The sequence below is a fragment of the Cherax quadricarinatus genome, chromosome 20 (assembly GCF_038502225.1).
Source record: "Cherax quadricarinatus isolate ZL_2023a chromosome 20, ASM3850222v1, whole genome shotgun sequence".
NCBI classification, from domain to species: domain Eukaryota; kingdom Metazoa; phylum Arthropoda; class Malacostraca; order Decapoda; family Parastacidae; genus Cherax; species Cherax quadricarinatus.
The window spans coordinates 15,567,931-15,577,742 of record NC_091311.1 but is presented as its reverse complement, the minus strand read 5'-3'; positions in this window follow the sequence as shown (position 1 = coordinate 15,577,742).

Sequence of the window (9,812 nt, the reverse complement as noted above, 5' to 3'; positions counted from 1 at the left end):
ATACCATGAACTCCATGAATACCATGAACTCCATGAATACCATGAACTCCATGAATACCATGAACTCCATGAATACCATGAACTCCATGAATACCATGAACTCCATGAATACCATGAACTCCATGAATACCATGAACTCCATGAATACCATGAACTCCATGAATACCATGAACTCCATGAATACCATGAACACCACGAACACCACAAACAGCATGAACATCATGAACACCATGAACACCATGAACTCCATGATAACCATGAACACCACGAACATCATGAACACCATGAACACCATGAACTCCATGATAACCATGAACACCACGATCTCCATGAACACCATGAACACCACGATCTCCATGAACACCATGAACACCACGATCTCCATGAATACCATGAGCACCATGAACACCACGATCTCCATGAACACCATGAACACCACGATCTCCATGAATACCATGAGCACCATGAACACCACGATCTCCATGAACACCATGAACACCACGATCTCCATGAATACCATGAACACCACGAACACCACGATCTCCATGAACACCATGAACACCACGATCTCCATGAATACCATGAGCACCATGAACACCACGATCTCCATGAACACCATGAACACCACGATCTCCATGAATACCATGAACACCACGAACACCACGATCTCCATGAACACCATGAACACCACGATCTCCATGAATACCATGAACACCATGAACACCACGATCTCCATGAATACCATGAGCACCATGAACTCCATGAACACCATGAACACCACGATCTCCATGAATACCATGAGCACCATGAACTCCATGAACACCACGAACACCACGATCTCAATGAACACCATGAACACCATGAACACCACGATCTCCATGAACACCATGAACACCACGAACACCACGATCTCCATGAACACCATGAACACCACGAACACCACGATCTCAATGAACACCATGAACACCACGAACACCACGATCTCCATGAACACCATGAACACCACGAACACCACGATCTCCATGAATACCATGAACACCACGAACACCACGATCTCAATGAACACCATGAACACCACGAACACCACGATCTCCATGAATACCATGAACACCACGAACACCACGATCTCCATGAACACCATGAACACCACGATCTCCATGAATACCATGAACACCATGAACACCACGATCTCCATGAATACCATGAACACCATGAACACCACGATCTCCATGAATACCATGAGCACCATGAACTCCATGAACACCACGAACACCACGATCTCCATGAACACCATGAACACCACGAACACCACGATCTCAATGAACACCATGAACACCACGAACACCACGATCTCCATGAATACCATGAGCACCATAAACTCCATGAACACCACGAACACCACGATCTCCATGAACACCATGAACACCACGAACACCACGATCTCAATGAACACCATGAACACCTTGAACACCATGAACTCCATGAACACCACGAACATCATGAACACCATGAACTCCATGAATACCATGAACACCACGAACATCATGAACGCCATGAACACCATGAACTCCATGAACACCACGAACACCACGATCTCCATGAATACCATGAGCACCATGAACTCCATGAACACCACGAACACCACGATTTCCATGAATACCATGAGCACCATGAACTCCATGAACACCATGAACATCATGAACACCATGAACACCATGAGCACCACGAACGTCATGAACATCATGAACATCATGAACACCATGAACACCACGATCATGAACATCATGAACACCATGAACATCATGAACTCCAGGAACATCATCAACATCAACACCATGAACACCATGAACAACATGAACACCATGAACACCATGAACAACATGAACATCATGAACACCATGAACACCATGAACACCATGAACACCATGAACAACATGAACACCATGAACAACATGAACACCATGAACAACATGAACATCATGAACACCATGAACACCATGAACACCATGAACACCATGAACTAGATGAACACCATGAACATCATGAACACCATGAACTCCATGAATACCATGAACACCACGAACATCATGAACGCCATGAACACCATGAACTCCATGAACACCACGAACACCACGAACACCATGAACACAATGAACTCCATGAACACCACGAACACCACGATTTCCATGAATACCATGAACACCATGAACACCATGAACACCATGAACACCATGAACACCACGATCTCAATGAAGACAATGAACACCATGAACACCATGAACTCCATGAACACCATGAACACCACGAACTCCATGAATACCATGAACTCCATGAACACCATAAATACCATGAACACCATGAACACCATGAACTCCATGAACACCATGAACACCATGAATACCATGAACAATATGAACACAATGAACATCACGAACATCACGAACACCATGAACACCATGAATACCATGAACATCATGAACACCATAAATACGATGAACACCATGAACACCATGAACAACATGAACACCATAAATACCATGAACACCATGAACACCATGAACAACATGAACACCATTAACTCCATGAACACCACGACCATGAATACCATGAACACCATGAACACCATGATCTCCACGAACACCACTAACTCCATGAATACCATGAGCACCATGAACACCATGAACACCAGGAACACCATGAACTCCATGAGCATCATGAACACCATGAACACCATGAACACCATGAACTGCATGAACATGAACATCACGAAAACCATGAACACCATGAATACCACGAACTCCACGAACACTAAGAACACCACGAACTCCATGAACTCCGTGAACACCATGAACACCATGAACACCTTGAACACTGAACACCACGAACTCCATGAGCACCAGGAACACCATGAACACTATGAACACCATGAACACCATGAACACCACGAACTCCATGAACACCATGAACACCACGAACTTCATGAACACCATGAGCAGCATGAACACCACGAACTGCATGAACAGCAAGAACAGCATGAACACCATCAATACCTTGAACACCATGAACACAATGAACACTACGAACTCCATGAACTTTATGAACACCATGAACACCATGAACACCACGAACTGCATGAACACCATGAACACCACGAACACCATGAACATCATGAACAGTATGAACAACATGAACACCATGAACACCATGAACACTATGAACAGCATGAACAGCATGAACAGCATGATCAGCATGAACAGCATGAACATCATGACCACCATGAACGCCATGAACACCATGAACACCATGAACATCACGAACATCATGAACATCATAAACAGCGTGAACATCATGACCACCATGAACACCATGAACACCATGAACACTATGAACATCATGAACATCATGAACACCATGAACACCATGAACAGCATGAACAGCATGAAAACCATGAACATCATGAACATCCTGATCATTATGAACATCATGAACACCATGAACACCATGAACGTCATGAACATCATGAACATCATGAACATCATAAACATCATGAACATCATGAATATCATGAACATCATGAACACCATGAACATCATGAACACCATGAACTTCACGAACACCATGAACAGCATGAACATCATGAACACCATTAACACCATGAAAACCATGAACATCATGAACATCCTGATCATTATGAACATCATGAACACCATGAACACCATGAACATCATGAACATCATGAACATCATGAACATCATGAACATTATGAACATCATGAACCCCATGAACACCATGAACATCATGAACACCATGAACATCATGAACACCATGAACATCATGAACACCATGAACATCATGAACATCATGAACATTATGAACATCATAAACACCATGAACACCATGAAGATCATGAACACCATGGACATCATGAACATCATGAACACCATGAACACCATGAACATCATGAACACCATGAACACCATGAACACCATGAACACCATGAACATCATGAACATTATGAACACCATGAACACCATGAACACCATGAACATCATGAGCATCATGAACATCATGAACATCATGAACACCATGAACATCATGAACATCATGAATATCATGAACACCATGAACATCATGATCACCATGAACATCATGATCAACATGAACACCATGAACACCCTGAACATCATGAACACCATGAACATCATGAACACCATGAACACCATGAACACCATGAACATCATGAACATCATGAACATCATGAACACGATGAACACGATGAACACGATGAACATCATGAACACCATGAACACCATGAACACCATGAACACCATGAACACCATAAACACCTTGAATACCATGAACATCATGAACATCATGAACACCATGAACACCATGAACACCATGAACACCATGAACACCTTGAACACCATGAACGTCATGAACATCATGAACACCATGAACACCATGAACACCTTGAACACCATGAACACCATGAACACCATGAACACCATGAACATCTTGAACATCATGAACAGCATAAACACCATGAACATCATGAACACCATGAATACCATGAACATCATGAACATCATGAATTGCATAAACACCATGAACATCATGAACACCATGAACATCATGAACACCTTGAACATCATGAACACCATGAACACCATGAACACCATGAACACCATGAACATCATGAACACCATGAACATCATAAACATCATGAACATCATGAACACCATGAACATCATGAACATCATGAACAGCATAAACACCATGAACACCATGAACATCATGAACACAATGAACATCATGAACATCATGAACAGCATAAATACCATGAACACTATGAACAACATGAAGTCCATTAACACCATGAACACCATGAACACCATGAACTTCATGAACACCATTAACATCATGAACACCACGAACATCAGGAACACCATGAATTCCATGAATACCATGAACACCATGAATACCATGAACACAATGAACTCCATGAACACCGTGAACAGAAACACCGTGAACACCATGAGCATAAACACCATGAACACCATGAACACCATGAACACCATGAACACCATGAACACCGTGAAAACCATGAACACCATGAACACCATGAACACCACGAACACTATGAACATCATGAACAGTATGAACACCATGAACATCATGAACATCATGAACACCATGAACAGCATGAACAGTATGAACACCATGAACATCATGAACACCATGAACACCATGAACACCATGAACACCATGAACATCATGAGCACCATGAACACCATGAACATCATGATCATTATGAACAGCATGAACAGCATGAACAGCATGACCACCATGAACACCATGAACACCATGAACATCATGATCATTATGAACAGCATGAACAGCATGAACAGCATGAACACAATGAACACCATGAACACCATGAGCATCATGAACATCATAAACATCATGAACATCATGAACATCTTGAACATCATGAACACCATGAACACCATGAACACCATGAACATCATGAACATCATGAACATCATGAACACCTTGAACATCATGAACACCATGAACTTCATAAACACCATGAACAGCATGAACATCATGAACACCATTAACACCATGAACACCATGAACATCATGAACATCCTGAACATTATGAGCATCGTGAACATCATGAACATCATGAACATCATGAACATCATGAACATCATGAACATCATGAACACCATGAACATCATGAACACCATGAACATCATGAACATCATGAACACCATGAATATCATGAACACCATGAACATCATGAACATCATGAACATCATGAACATCATGAACATCATGAACATTATGAACATCGTGAACACCATGAACAACATGAACATCATGAACATCATGAACATCATGAACATCATGAACGTCCTGAACATTATGAACATCGTGAACACCATGAACACGATGAACATCATGAACATCATGAACATCATGAACATCATGAACACCATGAACATCATGAACACCATGAACATCATGAACATCATGAACACCATGAACATCATGAACACCATGAACATCATGAACACCATGAACATCATGAATATCATGAACATCATGAACATTATGAACACCATGGACATCATGAACACCATGAACAACATGAACATCATGAACACCATGAATAGCATGAACATGATGAACACCATGAACACCATGTACACCATGAACAACATGAACATCATGAACATCATGAACATCATGAACATCATGAACATTATGAACACCATGGACATCATGAACACCATGAACATCATGAACATCATGAACACCATGAACACCATGAACATCATGAACATCATGAACACCATGAACACCATGAACACCATGAACATCATGAACACCATGAACATCATGAACACCATGAGCACCATGAACATCATGAACATCATGAACACCATGAACACCATGAACACCAGGAACACCATGAAAATCATGAACTCCATGAACACCATGAACATCATGAACACCATGAACACCATGAACACCATGAACATCATGAACATCATGAACATAATGAACACCATGAACAGCATGAACATCATGAACACCATGAACATCTTGAACATCATGAACACCGTGAACACCATGAACACCATGAACATCATGATCACCATGAACATCATGAACACCATGAACATCATGAACACCATGAACAGCATGAACATCATGAACACCATGAACATCATGAACATCATGAACATCATGAACACCATGAACATCATGAACATCATGAACATCATGAACACCATGAACACCATGAACATCATGAACACCATGAACAGCATGAACATCATGAACATCATGAACACCATGAACACCATGAACATCATGAACACCATGAACATCATGAACATCATGAACATCATGAACACCATGAACACCATGAACATCATGAACACCATGAACATCTTGAACATCATGAACACCATGAACACCATGAACACCATGTACACCATGAACACCATGAACACCATGAACACCATGAACACCATGAACATCATGAACACCATGAACATAATGAACACCATGAACACCATGAACATCATGAACATCATGAACATCATGAACATTATGAACATCATGATCACCATGAATATCTTGAACACCATGAACACCATGAACACCATGAACACCATGAACACCATGAATATCATGAACACCATGAACATCATGAACACCATGAACATCATGAACACCATGAACATTATGAACATCATGATCACCATGAACACCATGAATATCATGAACTCCATGAACATCATGAACACCATGAACATCGTGAACATCATGAACACCATGAACATCGTGAACATCATGAACACCATGAACATCATGACTATCATGAACAGCATAAACACCATGAACTCCATTAACACCATGAACACCATGAACACCATGAACACCATGAACACCATGAACACTATGAACACCATGAACACCATTAACTCCTTGAACACCATTAACACGATGAACACCATGAACACTATGAACACTATGAACACCATGAACACCATTAACTCCATGAACACCATTAACACCATGAACACCATGAGCACCATGAACACCATGAACACGTTGAACTCCATGAACACCATTAAGTCCATGAACTCGATGAACTCCATGAACACCATTAACTCCATGAACACCATGAACTCGATGAACTCCATGAACACCATTAACTCCATGAACATTATGAACACCATTAACTCCATGAACTCCATGAACACCATGAACACCATGAACACCATGAACACCATGAACACCATTAACTCCATGAACACCATGAGCACCATGAACACCATGAACACCATGAACACCATGAACACCATGAACACCATTAACTCCATGAACACCATGAGCACCATGAACACCATAAACACCATGAACACCATGAACACCATGAACACCATGAACACCATTAACTCCATGAACACCATGAGCACCATGAACACCATAAACACCATGAACACCATGAGCACCATACAACATCAAAAAAAAAACATAAAACATTAAACACCATAAAACATTAAACACCATAAAACACTATAAACCACGGATTTTGATTTTATTTCCATTCATCTCTAATATTTACATTCTTCATAAAATTCTCTGTAATCTTGTAAGAAAAAATATTTTATTTTGATATTTAAGAAAAAAATCCAGTTTGATAAAAATGATATAAAAAAAGACATATTGAAATCCACACAACACAAAATTTATATTTTAATAATTCCTAATAAGGTACACCAGCGTTCAGAGTTTGAGGCCGATCAGATTATGCATTCTCTAGTTATTATATGAGACAATTTGCCCAATAAAACCGTGAAATTAAAGTTTACATAAGTCAGAGTGAGTGACCAGCTGCTGTGTTTTAATAAACCCCACCACAGGCAAAAGACTGAAGCTGATAAGTAAAAGCTTTCTCGAGTATTTGATTTAATTCCAACGATTCCAACTTTAACTATTTCAGTAATACTTTAAACTTAGACTAAACTTATCGGTTATCATCCATATTATAGAATACGTCATCAGTAATCTCTCGAAGCCTCTGGAGTTGGAAATAGTTGGCGATAGTGTGACCAAGTTGGTGGGTGGTGGAGTGGACACTTGGAAGGTCCTGTTGTTTACCTCTGGTGTTAGTTGTCTGTGACTGTTTCTTGAAGGTACGTGCATGTTGAGCACTCACACTCTTTTAGACACCTGCAAACTTTTCCTCCCTTGGTGCTCACTATCATCAGAATACTGTCGGTAGAAAGGTTGAAGTGGGTAAGGTCTCTCTGAAAGAAATAGTTTCTAACATGTCTGCAGACTTATAAGTGAGAATTACTGATATAAATACATGATGTGGAAATATAAACGTCTGGACTAACAGACTCTACAACTTGGTCAAGCAATTTGAGCTGCACGAACTCACTCAGCTTACTCAAGTTATTTCTCTCTGGCAAAAAGGTACTTATAAGACTGCCCAGGCTGACTCCCCTTCAGCTATATTTCTCCAGTATACAATGACACACTTAGAATAGTAAACTTAAGAACGCTGCAATTCACTAAATCCTCAGATCACAAGCTAAACGTATACACCTGCGCATTCCAATACAATACAACGTGAACAAGTGCTACTTAGTGCTCGGTCAACCACCGCACATCTCCACCATAATTCCCCAATGATTTGAAAAATTACTTAGGCTGGACTTAAGGAAAATGTTATAATAATCACACAGTTTCTGTACAGTAAAATGCTAAAAACTAGTTTGACGATATTTTCTACCATGGACCTCCTTGTTATAACCATGCTGTTCCTAAGTCTATTTGAGAGTAAGTTTTACTAATACGAGCACAAGAGAAGCACATCCGCCCAGGGTCAACCATGGACTGCTGACACGTGACCTCTCGGTAAGCCTATTACCAACCAGACATCAGGTGTTAGGCAGCCACGAGTAAGACAACAAAGTGAGGAGCAGAGACACCAGCAAGTGCCTCAGGAGCACTAGATGGAGACACAGAAGCCATAGTTGATGGATAAAAATAATAATATATCTTAACTGACTATAGGTACATGTATATGGTATACAGTCCAAGCTGACATCAATGACGTACTACTATATAGAAAGCCGCTTGTTATGCTGAGCATTTCGGATAAATTTGGTCAGTTTTGTCCCAGGATGCGATAAAAAAAAATGATGCGACACACACCAGTCGACTAACACCCAGGTACCCATTTTAAACTGATGGGTGAACAGGGACAGAGATAG